Raw genomic sequence first — 20,530 nt, 5'->3', positions numbered from 1 at the left:
AGCAAGGGACTCATGTCGGAGTATACCCTGCCACACCTATAGTGGCCAAAAACGATACAGAAAAGGGGGTGGTGATGAACAGAGTGTCTGAATTAAGCAGACCACTCTTACCCAGTCCAAAGATCAGGGCTTGATCCATCACCGTTATTTAGCTTACTGCACCATCCCCGCTCAGAACCTGGCTATATGCAAATCAGTCTGTCCCTGGCCCAGTGCATCATGGGATCAGGGCAGACTAAACTACCAAGCCAATTCTTCACCAGAAAGGAGACAAGCTACCGTCTATCAGTCTTTGATGAGGCACCACTGACAGTTCTAGGAACGTTGTGTACCACGGTTGGCTCGCCCATGTGGGAGCAACTAGGATTAGCGTTAGTGAATGCTGGCGTAGTTTGCGTGCCACTAGCGGCATTGGTGGAGCTGGTGGAAAAGCGCACGCAAATTTGCCTGACCAGTTCATCCATATCGCATTGCCTTGTGACTGTGGATGTGGGAACCTGGCGGCAACGTACTGCCATTTTGCGTTTTCGCTTGTGGCAAACAGATCTATCTCTGGGTGTCCCCACTTCCGGAAGAATGGTTGGAGCACTTTGGGGTGAATCTCCCATTCTTGCATTTGTTGACTGTGCCTGCTGAGCAGGTTGGCTACTTGATTGTCTCTGCCTGGGAGGTGCTCTGCCATAAGAAACATATTTCTTTGAATGGCCCACTTCCACATTGCTTGAGCTAGGTGCGACAGCTGTGGCGAGTGTGTTCCTCCCTGTTTTTGAATGTAATACATAGCTGTCATGTTGTCTGTCCGGATCAACACGGTTTCGTTGCATAAGTTTGTCTTGAACGCTTTTAGAGCCAGAAAGATAGCCATCAGCTCTAGAAGGTTGATGTGCATCTTCTTTTGTTGTGCAGTCCAGAGTCCCGGTACTGTGTAGTGTAGGACATGGGCTCCTCATTCTAGTACAGATGCGTCCGCGGTTAACACTATTTGTGGGACAGGCTCTTGGAACAGTCGTCCTTTGCAAAGGTTTTGTGGATTCCACCAATGCAGAGAGTTGTATTCCAGACTGGTCACCAACACTAGGTCCTGTAATTGCCCTTGAGCCTGGTTCCACTGCCTTGCTAGGCACTCTTGGAGAGGACGCATGTGTAGTCTGGCATGAGGGACTATGAATATACACAAGGCCATCATGCCTATTAGTTGCATAAACACTCGAGCTGGCACTGAGTGTTGGGGCCTGAATTTTTGGATCAATGCTTGCATGCCGTTGATCCGTGCTGCGTTGGGATATGCTTTTGCTGCCAGTGTATCTATAGTTGCTCCCAGGTATTGTTGCACATGGGAGGGTTGCAGATGTAATTTTGGGTAGTTTAGCGAGAAGCCTAAACTGTGCAGGAGATGAATGGTTTTTGACATGTGGTTGGCACACTGCTGGGCCGATGGCGCGTGTATTAGCCAATCGTCCAGATATGGGTACACATGGATGTGTTGCCTTCTGAGATGCACCGCCACTGTAGCTAGACATTTGGTGAAGACGCGTGGAGCTGTTGTGACACCAAATGGTAGGACTTTGAACTGGTAGTGCTGTCCTTGAATGGTGAACCGGAGATACTTTCTGTGAGCAGGGTGTATTGGTATATGAAAGTATGCGTCTTTGAGGTTCAGAGTTGCTAGGAAGTCTCCCTTGCGAAGCAATGGTAAGACTTGCTGGAGAGTGAGCATATGAAAATGCTGCAACAAAATGTACAGGTTGAGGGGCCTGAGGTCCAATATTGGTCTGAGACCCCCGCCCTTCTTAGGAATTAGGAAGTATAGGGAGTATACTCCTGTTCCCTGATGTTGTAGTGGGACTGGTTCTATGGCCCCCTTTTGCAGCATACTGACGACCTCTTGCTGCAGTAGTGTTATATGTTCCTGTGACATTGAACGGTGCACGGGTGGTATGTTGGTTGGGTTTGAGGTGGGTTCTAGGCAATAGCCATGTTGGATAATTTGCCTGACCCACTTGTCTATTGTGATATTTAACCAGATTGGCAGAAATTGTTGTAGTCTTCCCCCGACCGGTGTTATATGGTCTGGGGGTAGCGCCAAGTAGTCACTGTTTGGTGTTAGTGGAGGATCTATTTGCATTTCCTCCACGGCCCATTCCTAAGGTGTTATTGCCTCTGTATCCACCCCTGTTTGTGTTCTTGCTGTATGTGGATTGCGTGTTGCTTTTGTAGCTGGAGGATTGCTGTGATGTATTACTTCGCGCTCCTCCTCTATAATTGGAGCGACAAAAGGAGCCCCGGTTGTTGGGACGGGAGAGCTCCCATGGACTTTGCTGTTTCCGCATCCTTTTTCATTTTGTCCAGTATTGAGTCAACTGCTGGACCAAATAAAAAGTCTGGGTTGATGGGTTGATTAAGAATTGTGGATTGAACCTCATTCTTAAAGCCTGATATGCGGAGCCATGCGTGTCGCCTTAGCAACACGCTTGTATTGATAGATCTGGCCGCTGTATCCGCCGCGTCTAGGGCACATTTAATTGAGGCATTGGTGATGAGCTTTCCCTCCTGTATAAGTTCATCTGCCTGCTGTTTGTAAGGATCAGGTAAGTGTTGGAGAATTTCTTCTAAGCTGTCGTAGTGTGCCCTTTTATATCTGGCCAGCAAGGCCTGTGTATTGGCAATTCTCCATGAGTTTGCTGCTTGAGCTGCTACTCTTTTGCCTGATGCCTCAAAGATTTTTGACTCTTTGTCCAGAGGAGCAGCCTCTCCGGTAGTTTGGAAATTAGCCCGTTTACGTGCATTGGATACCACTAGGGAGTCTAGGGGTAGCTGGCCCTTGATGTATGTAGGATCTATAGGTGCAGCCCTATATTTCTTTTCAAATCTAGGGTTTATGACCCGTGCCCTAGCAGTGTCCTTAAAAATGTCATATGCGTGTTTTAATACGCCCTTCAACATGTGTTTTTACATGTCTCTCAGATGTTGTTAGTGTATCAAAGAGAACGTCTTCTTCAATAGCATCAGAGTGCATATCTACATTATGGTAGGTAGCTGCTCTATTAAGTAAAGAATTAAAGGCCACAGTATCTTCTGTGGGTGATGGCTTAGTTGGGTAAACTGCAGGTTCTGTAATGGGCAGAGTCCCTTCATTGTCTGGTTCTTCTCCTGCACCCCATGGCTGTAGGTTGGGGTCTCCAGTTGGGTTTTGTGGATAACCAAACCCCACATCTGCATCCTGATCTTCATCTGGGTTGTAGTCAGGTGATTTTGGGGTATATGGGGTTGTAGGCATATCTGGATTGATAGGTTCAAAAAGTATTGGAGAGGTAGCACAGTCTATCTTCTTTTTGAGTGGTATTCTAGGAAAGTCTTCTATTGGCAGAGACTTTTTCTTTTTTGTGTAAACAGTCACTTTACCAGTTTCTGGGTTAATATACAGTTTTGACTGATCTTCTGTGGCGGGTCTGGGTCAATAAGCTCGCCCTCCACAGTTTTTGGCCTTGTTGCAGTAGCCTTTGGTTTGCTTGTTTTCGGGTCGATATGTTTAGTAGGTTCGACCGCTTTTTGACGTTTGTCGACAGATTTTGTCGGTTGAACATCTTTGGCTGGCTTCACCACCTTTTTCGGACCGAGCGGTTTGGTCGGTTCGACTGTCTTTGGGCGTTTTAGGTTTTGGCTCTATGCCCTTTTTTGGTTCGAGGTGCTTCGGCTCGACCGATTTATTCTGTTCCAACCTAGGTTTGACTTTCGGTTCGACGTTAGTTTTGGGCGTAGGCCTTTTACTTTCGTCGATTGTTTTTATCCCCTTGTTGATATTTGATGCTACTTTGCTCGATTCAACGTGCTTTGTTTTTGGGTTCGATTCGATGAGCTTTTGCTTTGGCGTCGAATCGTTGTTTTTTTGGCCGCGATGTTAACTTGACGGCTTTAGGCTTTGAGCTCGACTCGACAGCTTTAATCTTCGGTGTCGACTCGACGGTCTTTGGCTTTGAAGGCTGTGTTGGAGCTATGGCCTTCGTCTCGATGACCTTTGATTTAATTACTTTTGTTTCGACGACTTTTGGTCCGAAGACGGTGTTGTCGACGAGTTTCGGTTTCAATGGAACTGGTGCCGTATGGCGTGTCTCAGAGAACTCTTTGAATATGTTCTTAGCCGGGCGGTATGGCGGGGCTGTAGAACTAGAATGTTGATCTTGGCTAAGGCCTGCTGGCGATGCCTCGACCTGAGTCTCTGATATCGGTATAGTGTCTATATGGGGCGGTGTACTCACGGTTCGCCCCTCGTCGTCATCGGAGTCGTCTTAAACAGCTACGATGTCTTGATCGTATTCCTCGAGACCGACGATTTGGTCCTCCTCCTCGAGGTAATCATCGGAGTCGTGCTCCGAGTACTGGTCTTCGTCTTGATCCGATTCTTAGGCGCTAGCTAGTTCTTCCTCATCGTCGAAGATATTATCGGGCTCTGGTGCCGACCGCTGCATTTCTTGCCTTGCGGCCCGTCGATTCTGGATAGACTTTTTCGAACGAAACTGGGCACAGGCCAGGCAACTATCTTCTTTGTGATCTGGAGATGGGCATTTGTTGCACACGGGATGCTTATCTGTGTGCGGGAACTTTGAGTTGCACTGCGGGCAGTATTTGAATGGACTTCATTCCATCGACGGCTGGTCCACGTGGTGTCAAGAAGGCCTCACGGCCCGACTCGACGACCGAAGTGCAATAAATGTTTAGAAAGTATATCGGTACCGAGCGCTGAACAATACCGACGGATCCGAAGGCCCTTTGGCCTTTAGAGAAGAGTTAGTTATTTCCGAACTTGGAGTGTTGGAAAGTACATCCGAACCCAATAGCGGAAAAAAAACAATCTGAGGATGGAGAGGATGCCCATGCGTACTGTAGTCCAAGGGAGGAGCCACCTATCTGGTGATACTTCGAAGACTCTTCCAGGACAACTATATGCAATCATCCGGACCCAACACTATGCGGCGATCTATGCACAGATATGAATTCAGCAGCCCACATGCCTTGAACAGATGACTTACTCTCATTAATGGAAATTAAAATAAACTATTCATCTTCAAGTAGACAACCTGTAATCTCTATGCAGTCATACTCATCACCGCTCTAAAGCATATGTATCCCACTCAGGAGAGCGCACTTCTAGTCTAATATAACACTGCTTTTTAAAAACCTTTACTATTTTTTGCCTCTTTGTTGGAGACTCCTGGGAAGCGTGGACAATGATTGTGAGAAGTTGGCCTGATTTATGATGCTCACTAGTTCTAGTGATCACCTTGTATCAGTCCAAACAACCCTTATGGTGATTGGTTGTAAGTCAACCTTATAGACCAGCTATCCTAATGGTAGCATGGACAAAGCAGTCTTAGGCTAAACTCTTTTGGCATGTGAAGCCAGCTGTTTTACCACATATAACCCCTTGAATATCAAATGAAAGGACACCACACAGGTAGTTATGAAAATAAACAGGATATTTATTAACTAACATACGCCTCTGAACTCTTTATGAGATCAGAGGGCTAAGCAAATGACAAGACTCAAGAAAAATACGATAAGTTGCACAAATTACAATGGTGCCCTAGGGGCACGACAAACCATATACTAAGTAAATGGTATAAGGAAATCGATAGAAGGAATGGAGCTGTCCAGAGGCTGTAGGATCGCTGGGACTACACTATCCTAACCTTAGGTAAGTAATAGGAGGCCCACGGGACGCGTGTGCAGAGTGTGAACTCACACGCGAGATGCGTAACAAAGTCAATGGACAGTACAAATTACGAAAAGGTAAGAATCAGACAGTTCCGACTAGCTAGGACTAAAACGACTGGAAATCTGGACACTAGGAGAGTCAATCTACCCTTGAGCACCGAAATGCTCTTGTTACCTCACCCACGGGCTGCGGGTGCATAGGTGTCAAAGTGTGTCGGGTTTCCGCGTTGAAGTCTATGGAGCCTGGAAGAAAAGATGCTGCAGGCGGCCAGAAGGAAGAGGTCCGGAGTGATCCAAGGGTGGATCAAGGAAGATGAAGACCTGAAAGCAGAGGGGACAATGTTCACAGTCACTAGCCAGTGACTGGAGTGGAACCAGGAAGGAACCAGATGCTGTTGTCGCGATCAGGTGAAGAGTGGACGCTTGACTCTGCAGCCACATGGACCAGGTGGTGTCTTCGACGACCAGGATGGAGGTACAAGCTGTCCCACGCAGGCTCTCGCTGTCAGCGGTGTTGGATCCGGATTCGGCGTCAACAGGCCTTGGCAAAGGCAACCCACGCGGTGAGTGGAAAAGGCGTCTGGTTCAGACCAGGACGGTCCAGGGTGCTTCTCCTTTGCAGGGAAGCAGGGGCCAGTCTGGAGCAACCAGACCAGCGGTGTGGATTTCAAGGATCGTCGTCTAGGAGGCCACTAGCCAGCCGGCAAGTGACCAGTCAACGCGTCGAGCAGCAATCAAGCAAAAGGGCCCCACGCAGATCTCGTGGATGCTGGAGCGCTGATCTTCTGTGCAGGAGCTGCTCGGGGCTGGGGCTTCTCAATCCCCAAAGCACTTCGTCGAGGATGCCTCTGAAGTCGTGCTGGAAGCGAAGTGCAGTTTCTCTAAGATGGCCGGTCCCACTTGTCTCGTCGCACCCACGGATCTCAGCTGTGCTGCAGATGTAGGTAGAGGTCGGAGAGGTCTGGGAGTCCGGGTCTCGTCGGGCTCTGAAGTCTGGATCCACTCGGGAAGACGACAAAGTGAACCGCTGGAACGCTTAATGGTGCCTGCTTGTGCAGGGTGGTCACTCCTTGGCCACAAGGGAGATTTCTTCAGTCTTCTGTGGAGCAGAACGTCGAAGTCCAGAGTTTCTTCTTTGTAGAGTTTCAAATCAGGATAATCTAATTTGGAATGGGACCAGCTGCTACCTTTATTCTCCTAAAGGGGGCTGTACTATGACTAGGTCCCTCCTATGGGTGGTACCAGGAAGGGGGGTGGTTACACCCCCTATCCTTTGTCCGGTTTCGCACCAGAGCTGGGGCTGGAGTGCCCCAGCAACTGGTTTGAACCGGTGTATGCACAGGGCACCTTGTGTGCCCCAGGTAGGTCTCATTCCTTTCAGGCCTGTCCTACCTAATACACAAAATCCTGTCTGGGGTGGTGCTAGCACCTCCCAAGGCAGGAAACCCTTTGTCCAAGCCTCCCTCGCTGGAAGGACTCCCAGCAGCAGGAGGTCAGAGTTGTGTCTGTGGTGGCAGCATCCATTTTGTGATGCTGAGGCTCGAGTTAACTTTAACCGGGGTTCACAGTTACATACATGTCGTGTCCCTCTAGAAGGGTGGAATGCTACCCCCGTCGCCAAAACTGGCGAGGGGGTAGTATTCCAATTCGTATGACACCTTACTCGACATGTTTTGATAATGCTATGCCAAAGTTAGCAATAACTGCAAGGTTATAATGCACTTAAGAGTATATGGTATAGCGTTATCATGGAAACAGCTAAATGACTTGGTTCTGAAAGCTGCAGACAGGTTCAGCTCATGCTAGAGCACCATCTCACATAATTCCAAGCACTCTGCTTCCAGGATTGTTAAGGCCTGCCATAGGAGTGACTTATAGGAGGATATGTGTCCATTTTAGGTTTAGATCTAGGTATACTATATCTAAAGCAAAGGGTGATTACACCACCTTGCCCTAGCTGATTGATCAGCCAGTTGTGTCAGATTTGGATGGCCAGCCAGGGGTGGCATAATACATGCTGCAGCCCCTGGTAGACCTTGGGTTCACTTATGCCCTGGGTACCTATGGTACACTGTACAAGGACTTACAAGAGTGACCCAATACCAATTGGTAAATGCACCTAAAGTACATGGATGTCAATTTAGAGAGAGAGAGAACAGCTAGGCTGTGGGTCTGATTAGCAGGCCCACAGCCAGGGAAAGTCGTAAATCAGTGAATCAAAAAGCAAAAATCTGGGGTGACCATAGGATTGCGGACCCTACTCTCCTACACTGATTGCTTGTAGTCGAAATAGTATTAAGTTGTCTGCTGCTTGCTGAGACCAGAAAAGAGTACATGGGGATTTATACAAGTGCACAAAAGCTGCCAGACTAAGGGTGCTACCACTAGGCCTAGAATCAGCAATCTAGAGGTTGCAATCAAAGGAAAAAAGCCCTAATCAGAAGAGCAAAGTTGGCAAAATTGAATAGAGGTGTAGCCTGTGAGTTTACATCTCTCATTACAACTCAGTTGTAATATTTAGCACATTAATGCCATTATGATTTTTTATGTTGGTGGCCAGTGGCAATGACGCAGAACTGGAAACAAATACCAGAATTTTGGAAACACACAGGAACTTGCACAACAAACTAATATACAGTTTAAAACATACAGTTGACCGGATTCCTTCGAAAACATCAATTCCCTCAGATTCTAAACAAACAGATTCCTGGGACAACAAATGTACAGCATTTATTAAGTTTACACATACTCGCCAACATTCGGACTAGATAAAGTTGGATTAACCCTCTTCATTTTTTTTACAACTGTATTCTGCTTGCATTTTTGAATCTGGGGACCAGGAGGCTGTTGAACACCTCTCAGTGCATATACTCTGACCCCCTAAGCATGTTGACAATTGGTTTATTTCATGCAGCATGTCACACTTTTTAGAAATACTACACTTCTATGGTGCAAAAGCCATTGAGGCCCTGTACTTTTGAAGTCTACATCTTGGGAAAGTTGAGACCTGGTAGCAGACTGTACAAAGGGGAACCAAGCAAACCTGGAACTGCATGTCTCTACAGTGCAAAAAGAAAACAAGTTACTTACCTGTAACTTTAGTTCCCCAGTATTGGTAACTTTCATAGATTCCCATGCTTTGTATCATTCCCCGTCGTCGGAATGGGAGTCTCGGTAACAAAAATACCATAGCTGTAGGTACAAAATACAAAGGAAAAAGGCCTAGGCCTCATTCCCTTTTATAGCATATCACCCTCTTTGTGTAAAAGAGACCAAACTTTGGCATCAGCCAATCAGAAGTGCCTCACCCCTTAAAACCTTCCTGAAGGAACCTCAGAGCCTCAGATTTTCGTAGCCGTTGTGTACTTAGACACCATATCTGTTGTAGGCTGAGCTTTCCTCGGGGAGGCGGGTGAGCGCATGGGAATCTATGAAAGTTACCAATACTGGGGAACTAAAGTTACAGGTAAGTAACTTGTTTTCTTACCCAGTATTGGAACTTTCATAGATTCCCATGCTTTGTATCAGAGTAGTAAGCAGTTGGCAAGATAATCACATTTTGCATCATAAATTATAGCAATAGGCAACATGACATAAGATACAAAATGTGAAAGACGGAAGGTGGGAAAGAAAGGAAAGCTCACCATCAGTGGAAGAGGTTCGTAAGGACAGCCTGTCCTACTGCTGCATCATCTTGTTGCAGAGATTCCAAGCAGTAATGCTTGGTAAAGGTGTGAACGCTGCTCCAGCTAGCAGCTCTGCAAATGTCTTTAATCTGCCACCCCCCCCCCCGCGAAGAGGGCTGTTGAAGAAGCCACAGATCTTGTGGAATGTGCTCGGATCTTTCCAGTTAGAGGTTTTCCTGCAGCCTTGTGACTATGTAGAATGGCACTTGTGATCCATCTCGAAACAACCCTGTTTGGATAGCGGAAGGCCCTTACCAGGACCTCCGAAGGCGACAAATAGTTGTGAAGATTTTCGAAAACCTTTAGTACGTTCTAAATAGAATTTCAAGCATCAGTGCACATCCAACGAATGCAATGCTCTTTCTGCTGGCGTAGAAGGTTGAGGGAAGAACGCCTTCAGAATGACCGGTTCATTCAAGTGGAAATCCGAGGGAACCTTAGGCATGAACCTAGGATTAGTTCTCATGATCACAGTGTTTCTCTTGAATTGAAGGAAAGGTTCTTGGATGGCCAAAGCCTGTAATTCTCCAACACGCCTAGCCGACGTGAGAGCAAGGAGGAGAGCCAATTTCCACGAAAGATATTTCATGTCAGAACGATGGATTGGTTCAAATGGACCCTTCATGAGTTGAGAAGGGACTAGATTTAAATGCCATGTAGGAGGGGGCGGTCTCACCGGTGGATAGACCCTGAACAAGCCCTTAAGAAATTGCTTGATAATCCTGGAAGACCACAAGGAAGGACTGGATCCTGTCCTTCTGAACCTTGACAAAGCAGCCAAATGGACCTTAATTGATGAATGGGCTAGTCCAGACTTAGCCAAGCACAGTAGATAAGGTAGGATCTGATGAGGCTTGGAATTGAAAAGATCAATGCTTTCTTTCTTACACCAGCAACAAAATCTTTTCCACTTAAGGCGGTAAGTCCTGTTCGTTGAAGGAGCCCTTGTCTGGGACAGAACCTCCTTAATCTCTCTTGACAAGGGCAGGTTCATAAACTCTCGCTGCTCAGGAGCTATGCAGTCAGGTGTAACGACTGTGGATCTGGGTGCCAAATTTGTTCGTCGGACATCGCGAGAAGATCCAGCAGAATCCTCAAAGGAAAGGGAGGAGCTATCGACAACAGATGGAGCTCCGTGTACCAGAACTGCCTCGGCCAAGCAGGGGCTATCAGGATCATCCTGATAAGTCGTGGTATCAGAGGAATGGGAGAAAAAGCGTAGACAAATGTCCTCGACCATGCTATCGAAAGCGCACTCCCCAGTAACCTTGATAGTGAAGCCTGCTTGCGTAAGACCGGCATTTCTTGTTGGTCGGAGTGGCAAAGAGATCGATCTCCGGTCTGCCCCACTGGCTGAAGATCTCTTCTAAAACTGTCTGATTCAATTCCCACTCGTGGCTGACTGATGATGACCTGCTCAGCCTGTCGGCGTTTTCGTTTAGGATCCCTGGTAAGTGTTCTGCCTTCAGTGATATCCTCTGAAGGTTCGCCCATTCCCAGATCTGTTGAGCTTCTTGCGACAAAGGACAAGATCTGGTTCCTCCTTCCTTGTTCACATAGTGCATGGCCGTGGTGTTGTCCGTCCTGATAAGCACTTGCGAACCTTCTAGGCGAGGAAGAAAAGCTTGCAGAGCCAGTCTGATCGCCCTTAGTTCTAAAAGGTTGATGTGGAGATTTTTCTCTAGGGGCAACCAATGCCCGCTGACATGTAGGTCTTGCATCACTGCTCCCCAACCCTCCGACGCGTCCGTTGTCACTACATGTGGGGACGGGTCGCTTACGAAGGATAGACCTTGGGACAAGTTGTTTTGATCTGTCCACCATAAGGTTGCGTCTTTCATCCTCAGAGTGACCATTGTGAGAAGTTGGCCTGATATATGATGCTCACTAGTTCTAGTGATCACCTTGTATCAGTCCAAACAACCCTTATGGTGATTGGTTGTAAGTCAACCTTATAGACCAGCTATCCTAATGGTAGCATGGACAAAGCAGTCTTAGGCTAAACTCTTTTGGCATGTGAAGCCATCTGTTTTACCACATACAACCCCTTGAATACCAAGTGAAAGGACACCACACAGGTTGTTATGAAAATAAACAAGTATTTATTAACAAACATGTCGAGTAAGGTGTCATACGAATTGGAATACTGCCCCCTCGCCAATTCTGGCGACGGGGGCAGCATTCCACCCTTCTAGAGGGACACGACATGTATGTATGCAAATGCTACTTACCAGTATGCATCTGTTCTTGGCATGTAGGGCTGCTGACATTCATATCTGTGCATAGATCGCCGCCTAGTGTTGGGTCCGGATGATTGCACATTGTTGTCCTGGAAGAGTCTTCGAAGTATCACGAGATAGGTGGCTCCTCCCCTGGACTACAGTGCGCATGGGCATCAACTCCATCCCCAGATTGTTTTTAGCCATTGTGGCCGAGATGGAGTGAACTTAGTGAATGATGACCATGCCATGAAATGATATGTAAACACTGCAGCTGCTACAGGCGCCGGGGAGGAGGGCGGGCGAGATGAATGTCAGCAGCCCTACATGCCAAGAACAGATGCATACTGGTAAGTAGCATTTGCAGTTCGAGGCATGTTGGCTGCTGAATTCATATCTGTGCATAGAATACATAGCAGTCCCTCCATTAGCGGCGGCCGCCCGTGCCAGCTGCAGCAGTTTGGAAGTGTCTTGAGAACAGCCTGCCCTACAGCTGCTTGCTGTTTAGAGTGCACGTCTACACAGTAACGTTTAGTAAATGTATGTGTGGTAGACCATGTGGCTGCTCTACATATGTCCTCTAAGGGAATGTTACCAAGGAAGGCCATAGAGGCCCCCAACTTTCTGGTGGAGTGGGCTCTTGGTGGAATTGTAAGAGTGCGTTTTGCCTCCGCATAACAGATCTGAATACATTTCACGATCCACCTAGCAATACCAGCCTTGGAAATAGCGTTCCCTTTGTGGTGTGGCGCAAAGGCAACGAAAAGCTGCTTAGTCTTTCTAAAATCCTTGGTCCTATCAATGTAATACATTAGGGCCCTTTTAACGTCAAGGGTGTGGAGCATCCGCTCCGCCAGTGACTCAGGGTTCTGAAAAAACACCAGCAACTCAATTGTTTGGTTTATGTGGAACTGAGACACAACTTTGGGTAGAAATTTAGAGTTAGTGCGGAGCACTACCTTGTTAGCATGAACCTGAAAGAAAGGCTCTTGGATTGTGAGGGCCTGCAGCTCACTAACCCTCCGTAGCGATGTAATTGCTACTAAGAAAGCCACCTTCCAAGTCAAGAACTGAAGTTCGCAAGAATGTAGTGGCTCAAAGGGAGGACCCATCAGTCTTGTAAGAACCACATTGAGGTTCCATTCTGGAGCTGGTGGAGTCCATGGTGGAATGACCCTTTTGAGTCCTTCCAGAAAAGCTTTGATAGCAGGCACTTTGAAAAGTGAAAGGTGCTGTCTATTCTGGAGGTATGCGGCCATCGCAGACAGGTGAATGCGGATGGAAGTATATGCCAAATTACACTGGTACAGATGGAACAGGTAACAGATGATGTTCTGAATGGAAGCATCTAGTGGATTAATGTTGTGGTTTGCGCAATAAATGACAAACCGCTTCCATTTGGCCGCATAACATGCTCTAGTAGTGGGCTTTCTTGCCTCCCGAATGATGTCCATGCAATTGGGAGGAAGGTTAAGGTAGCCAAACTCTAGGACCTCAGGAGCCAGATCGCCAGGTTGAGCTGTTGCGGATCTGGGTGCTGAATATCGCCATGGCTCTGCGTCAGAAGGCTGGGTGTGAGACGAAGCCTTTGATGCGGTACCACAGAAAGTTCCAGAAACGTGGTTTACCATGGTTGGCGAGCCCACGTTGGAGCAACTAGGATGAGAGTCATCGAGTGCTGCCTGAGCTTGCGCGCCACCAGCGGTATCAAGGGTGCTGGGGGAAAAGCGTACGCAAATCTGCCTGACCAGTTCATCCATATCGCATTGCCCTGCGATTGTGGGTGTGGGAACCTGGCGGCGAAGCTTTGGCATTTTGCGTTCTCCCTTGTGGCTAACAGGTCTATCTCTGGATGACCCCATCTTTGGAAGTACGGCTGGAGTACTGATGGATGTATCTCCCACTCGTGCATTTGGTGGCTGTGCCTGCTGAGCAGGTCCGCCATCTGATTGTCTTTGCCTGGGAGGTGTTCTGCCATGAGGAAGATGTTCCTCTGAATGGCCCACTTCCACATGCTCTGAGCCAGATGAGACAGCTGCGGAGAGTGTGTTCCCCCCTGTTTCTGAATGTAGTACATGGCCGTCATGTTGTCCGTTCGGATCAACACGACCTTGTTGCACAGATGTACTTTGAACGCCTTTAAGGCCATGAAGATCGCCATCAGTTCTAGCACATTGATGTGCATCTTCTTCTGCTGTAGTGTCCATAGTCCCTGCACTGTGTATTGGAGTACATGCGCTCCCCAACCCTGGAGAGAAGCGTCCGTCGTCAGGATGATCTGCGGCACAGGCTCTTGAAACGGTCGGCCTTTGCAAAGGTTTTGTGGATTCCACCAATGCAGAGAGTTGTATGCCCGACCGCTCACCAACACTAGGTCTTTCAGCTGCCCGTGAGCCTGAGTCCACTGACGTGCTAAGCACTCCTGAAGAGGACGCATATGTAGTCTCGCGTGTGGGACTATGGAGATGCAGGAGGCCATCATGCCTATCAACTGCATGAACACTCTTGCTGGAAGCGAGTGCTGAGGTCTGAATCTTTGGCTCAGCGACCGAATGCTGTCGACTCTCACTAATTTGGGCTGCGCAGTGGCCGCCAGAGTGTTTATGGTCGCACCCAGATACTGCCGTATGTGGGCGGGCTGGAGATGGGATTTTGGGTAATTCAGTGAGAACCCCAGATCGTGCAGAAGGTGAATGGTGTGGGACACGTGGTCGGCGCACTGCTGGGCCGACTTTGCTTGAATGAGCCAGTCGTCCAGATAGGGGTAGACGTGGATGTTCTGACGTCTCAGATGCGCCGTCGCTAGGCACTTTGTGAAGACCCTGGGCGCTGTGGTGACCCCTAAAGGCAGAACCTTGAACTGGTAGTGCTGGTTTTGAATGGTGAACCTTAGGTACTTTCTGTGTGAAGGATGCAGGGGAATGTGAAAGTATGCATCCTTGAGGTCCAGAGTCGCCAGGAAGTCCCCTTGCCGAAGCAGTGGGAGAACCTGCTGCAGCGTGAGCATATGGAAATGTTCTGACAGAATTTACAAGTTGAGAGGTCTGAGGTCTAGGATGGGCCTGAGGGATCCGCCCTTCTTTGGAATTAGAAAGTACAGGGAGTAAACCCCTGTACCCCTTTCCTGCAGGGGAACAAGCTCCATTGCTCCTTTTTGCAGCATGACGTTGACTTCCTGCTGCAACAAGTGCAAGTGCTCGCCGGACATAGGACGGCTTTTTGGAGGTATGTTGGGTGGAGTGGATGTGAGCTCCAGACAATAACCGTATTGGATAAGAGATCTGACCCACCTGTCCGTGGTGATGGACTTCCACACGGGCAGGAACTGCTGGAGTCTCCCCCCGACCGGTGTTGCGTGGTCGGGTGGCAGTGACAAGGCGTCACTGTTTGCTGGCGGTGGAGGACCTGGAGCTGTTATTTCCACGTCCTCTGCCTTTGACGTTGTTGCCACGGTATCCACCCCGACCCTTGTTGGTATATCAGGATTGGGTGTTACTTTTATAGAATTGCGTGGATTGTGACGCTTGACCCCTTGAGGTGCCTCTGTTACTGGAGCGGCGAAAGGAACCACCCCGAAACTGCTGGGACTGCAGGGCACCCATAGATTTAGCAGTGTCAGTGTCTTTTTTCATTTTTTCGAGGGTGGCATTCACTTCTGGGCCAAACAGGTGGTCTGGATTGACAGTTTGGTTCAGGATGGTAGTTTGAATGTCTGGTTTAAAGCCTGATATTCTGAGCCATGCATGTCTACGCAGTAGAACGCTAGTGTTTATTGCTCGTGAGGCGGTATCAGCCACATCCAGAGCACACTTAATTGAAGCATTACTGATAAGCTTCCCCTCCTGAATCAACATTTCAGCAGCCTCCTTTTACTGATCTGGTAAGTGCTGTAGAAGGGTTTCTAGAGTGTCGTAGTGTGCCCTGTCGTAGCGTGCAAGTAGCGCCTGCGTGTTGGATATGCACCACATATTGGCTGCCTGCGCAGCAATACGTTTCCCCGAAGCCTCAAATACTTTTGATTCCTTGTCTGGGGGAGGAGCATCACCCGTAGTCTGTGAGTTGGCTCTTTTGCGTGCATTGGAGACAACCAAAGAGTCCAGTGGCAACTGTCCTTTGATATATGTTGGATCAGTGGGCGCTGCCTTGTACTTCTTGTCAATACGAGGATTAATGACTCTTGCCCGGGTGGGCTCCTTGAAAACCTCTGGCGCATGTTTTAACACCCCTTTGAGCATTGGCAATGTCTTAACAGTTTTTTCAGCCACTGAAAAGGTGTCAAAAAGAAAATCGCCGTCCACTGGGTCTGCATGGAGATCGACATCATGATTGGCTGCAGCTCTTTCAATTAGAGCGTTGAAGGCCGCAGAGTCTTCTGTTGGGGAAGTCTTCGCAGCAAAAAGCTGAGGCTCCTGTCCCGAATGAGGGTCCCCAGGGTCGCCCCCGGCAGACCATGGCTCAGTCACATCCTCTGGGTCTGAGTAAACTGGATAAGCATACTCATCCTCATCGTTTCCATCACCCTCCCCAACATTAGAATGAGTGGGTGAGAGTTCCTGACTTTGTGGAGATGCAGGCTCTATAGGGGCAGATGCACCCGCAGAGTCCAACTTCTTTTTAAGTGGGATGTGGAACTGTTCCAAAGCCGGCTCCGGGATGATCTTCCGTTTAAGGAGAGAGAGCTTGCCCGTGTTGGCGTCGATGATCACCTCTCGACGCTCCTCCTCCGCCAGTGGTTGGTGGCGCGGGCTTGGAACCACCAACGATGCCTTTGGCGTCGAAGTTAACTTCAAGGGCACTCCGGCCCCAGGTTTCGCAGTGAAAGCCTTCGGCGCCGTCTTCGGCGGCAACGTGAAGAGAATTGGCGTCTGCGCCTTCGCCGGTTTCTGTAGAGGCTTGGGCGGCACAGTGTCCTTTGGCTCAACCGCCGCGGCCCCCTCCTGAATATGCTGAAGGGACTCCGTGACCTTCTTGGTGAACGAGGCAGAGGGACGGACCGGCTCGAGAGAGTCTTCCGAAGCCGGGTTTGGGTCGGCAACCAAGGACGCAGTCTTCGGAGCCGACGTAGCTCCCCCCTTTGCCTTGTCAAGTGGAAGCGGTGCAGTTAGAGACTTGGGGTCGTCCTGCCGCTTCTTCGGAGCCTTCTTATGGTCGTCGACCTTTTTGGTGTCGATGCGACTCTTCAGAGCGTCGACCAACTTCGGCGCCGACGCAGCCGCGTCGGGCGTCTTCGCCTTCTGCTTCGACACCGTAGGCTTCGGATCGGCCATTTTGGCGTGGCTCTTGAGCTCGACGGCCATCTTGGATTTCTTCGGCGCCGAGGCCTCCGAAGTCTTCGACCCAACCAGTGCGACTTGCGCTTTCGGTTTCGATACGGGTGGCGTCGACACCGATGGTTTCACTTTCGGTTTCTGCACCGGGAGTGGTGCCGCACCAATGTCCGTGGCCGGGCCGGAAGGCGGAGCCGTGGGACGGGAATCAAGGCTTTGGGTAAGGCCCGAAGGCGATCCCTCTGCCTGGGCCTTAGAATGTGAGCTGGCCCCCGAGTCAGTGTGAGGAAGCTCCTACTCCGAGCTATCCTCTACGGTGGCAATGGCCCCGTCGTCGTCCCCTACCTCCTCAACGACTTCCTCGAACTCCTCGTCTTCCGCGTCGTAGTCCTCCTCGACCTCCGACGCCGGGTTAGAGTCAGAGATATTCTGGACGGTGTCGTCGTCTACATCCTCCTCGAAGATGTTCGCTGGAGGGGGTGCCGAACTCTGGGCCTGCAGTCTTGCGGCCCGGCGGAGCTTGAGAGTCTTCTTCGACCGGAACTTGGAGCAGGCCATACACTTGGCCTCGTCGTGGTCCGGTGACAAGCAATTATTGCACACTGGGTGCACGTCGATATGCGGGTACTTTGAGGCACACACCGGGCACCTCTTAAATGGACTTCGTTTCATGATGAAGTAGTCTGGAGCGTCGTGTAGGCCCGTCCGCGCCGTAAGCACGCGGAAGGGTAGTAATGGTTCGGAGCCGATGAACAAACAAACCCGAACGATAGACAATACCGACGCGAGTCCTAAAGACCATTTGGTCTCAAGTAAAGAAAGTTAAACAATTATCGATTCCGACAGAGGGAACCGAAACACATCCGAACCCAATGGCGGAAAAAAACAATCTGGGGATGGAGTCGATGCCCATGTGCACTGTAGTCCAGGGGAGGAGCCACCTATCTCGTGATACTTCGAAGACTCTTCCAGGACAACAATGTGCAATCATCTGGACCCAACACTAGGCGGCGATCTATGCACAGATATGAATTCAGCAGCCCACATGCCTCGAACACTGTGAACCCCGGTTAAAGTTAACTCGAGCCTCAGCATCACAAAATGGATGCTGCCACCACAGACACAAGTCTGACCTCCTGCTGCTGGGAGTCCTTCCAGCGAGGGAGGGTTGGAAAAAGGGTTTCCTGCCTTGGGAGGTGCTAGCACCACCCAAGACAGGATTTTGTGTATTAGGTAGGATAGTGCTCAAAGGAATGAGACATGCCTGGGGCACAGGCACACAAGGTGTCCCTGTGTATACACCGGTCAGAACCAGTTCCTGGGGCACTCCAGCCCCATAGCTGGCGCAAGACCGGACAAAGGAAAGGGGGTGTAACCAACCCCCTTCCTGGTCCCACCCAGAGGAGGGACCTAGTAGTAGTGCAGCCCCCTTTAGCTGAATAAAGGTAGGAGCTGGTCCCATTCCAGATCAGATTAATCTCGACAACTTCCACGAAGAAACTCTTGACCTTCGACCTCCTGATTCCAGAAGACTGAAGAATCTCCCCTATGGTCAGGGAGTGACCATCCTCCTTCGCAGGCACCATCAAGCTCCTGTGCGGTTTGCTGCAAAGTCCTTCCATCCCGAAATCCGACAACCCAGCTCGACAAGACCCGGACCTCCAGACCTCTACCCACCTCCACAGCACAGCTGGGACCCGTGGGTGCGACGAGCAACGTGGAGACGGCCATCTTGAGAAACCTGCACAGCGCTTCCAGCACGACCGCCGAGGGATCCTCGAGTGAGTGCATTGGGGTTTGAGAAGCCCCACACCGACGCAGCTCCTGCACCAAAAACCAGCCCCCCAGCATCCACGAGATCTGCGTGGGGCCCTTTTGCCTGGTTGCTGCTTGTCCTGTTGTCTGGTCACTTGCCGGCTGGCTTGTGACCTCTGAGACGACGATCCGAAGAATCCAACACTGCTGGTCTGGTCCCCCAGACTGGCCCTTGCTCCCTTGTAAAAGAGGAGCACCCCGGACCCTCCAGGTCCGCACCAGACGCCATCTTTGTTCCAGCGCGTGGCTTGCATTAGCCAAGGCCTGTTGACCAGATCGACGATCCAACACCGCCAACAGCAGCAGACGACGTGGGACAGCTCGTGCCTCCAGCCTGGTCGTGAAGAACAGCTCCTGGTCCACGCAGCTACAGGGAGAAGCGACCCTTCCTTCACCTGACTGCGGCGACAGCATCTGGTTCCCTCCTGGTTCCAGCACCGTCACTGGCTAGTGACCGAGACTCTGTCCCCTTCCCTTTCAGGACTCCTTCTTCTGAGTTCCATCCTTGGAACCGTCGGACTCCTCCATTTGGCTGCCTGCCAGCAACTCCTTGTTTCAGGCATCACCGGGATCAACGCAGCAAACCTGACGCAACTTCAGCCCTATGCACCCGCAGCCTGTGGGTTAGGTAACTAAAGCTTCTAGGTGCTGAAGTCTGTTTCCATTCTCCTAGTGTCCAGGTCCACTGTTTTCCTTCCATCCAGCCGGGTTCGTCCGGAATCTGTAACTTTCTAAACTTTAAGATCCATAGATGTCGGTACGCATCCCGCGTGAGAGTTTCCACTCTGCACTTGAGTCCCGTGGGCCTCCTGCTCCTTACTTACCTAGTTTGTAGCGTAGTCCCAGCGGTCCTCCAGCCTCTGGATCTCCTTACTGTACTTTCCTTCCTCGCATTCCATTGTTTTGAGTATATGGTTTGTCGTGCCCCTAAGGCGCACTTGTAAATATTGTGCGAACTCGTATTTCCTTTGTAGTATTGTCATGTGCTTAGCCCTCTGACCTCATAAAGAGTTCAGAGGTGTATGTTAGTTAATAAATATCTGTTTATTTTCATAACAACCTGTGTGGTGTCCTTTCACTTGGTATTCAAGGGGTTATATGTGGTAAAACAGCTGGCTTCATATGCCATTCAGAGTTTAGCCTAAAGACTGCTTTTGTCCACGCTACTAGGATAGCTGGTCTATAAGGTTGACTTACAACCAATCACCATAAGGGTTGTTTGGACTGATACAAGGTGATCACTAGAACTAGTGAACATCATATATCAGGCCAACTTCTCACACTGGGTACCTAAGGTACACTGTACAGGGGCTGATAAGGTGACTCAGTATCCAATTAGATATGTACCTAGAGTACATGGATGTCAATTTAGAGAGAGCACAGCTAGGCTGTGGGTCTGATTAGCAGGCCCACAGCCTAGGAAAGTCGTAAACCAGTGAAGCATAAAGCATGGGGTGACCATAGGATTGCAGACCCTACTCTCCTACAACCATCACTATGTCCTCGAATGAACAGTGGACCTGTTGCCACTGGTTGTACAGTTCCTCCTGCAGAGGACGCATTCTGAGTCTGCAATGGGGAATCAGTGGAATGCACGATGAAATCACTCCCAGTAGGGATTTGTATCGGCGTACAGAAAGACACCTTCTTGCCCGCAAGTCCCGAGCCAAGGTCTGTAATTTTTCCCTCCTTTCCAGAGAAGGGAAGACTCTTGAGAGGTTTGAATCCAAGAGGGCCCCCAGGAAGCGAGCCTTTTTGACGGGACCAGAAAGGACTTCTTGTTGTTTAGAGTAAGGCCTAGATTCTGGAACAGATTCGTACAAGTTTGAAC

The 20,530-nt window shown here is 49.6% G+C and overlaps 1 protein-coding gene across 20 annotated transcripts in view; it reads right to left on the bottom strand.

The window, feature by feature from the left end:
- Positions 1-20,530, bottom strand: part of NCOR1 (nuclear receptor corepressor 1) — a 1,907,529-nt gene that overhangs the window by 378,168 nt on the left and 1,508,831 nt on the right. The window lies entirely within an intron of this gene.

Source organism: Lissotriton vulgaris, chromosome 2_1, assembly GCF_964263255.1.
Source record: "Lissotriton vulgaris chromosome 2_1, aLisVul1.2, whole genome shotgun sequence".
Lineage (NCBI taxonomy): Eukaryota > Metazoa > Chordata > Amphibia > Caudata > Salamandridae > Lissotriton > Lissotriton vulgaris.
The sequence above is the reverse complement of the archived record's forward strand: the minus strand, read 5'-3'. Positions and strand labels throughout refer to the sequence as shown.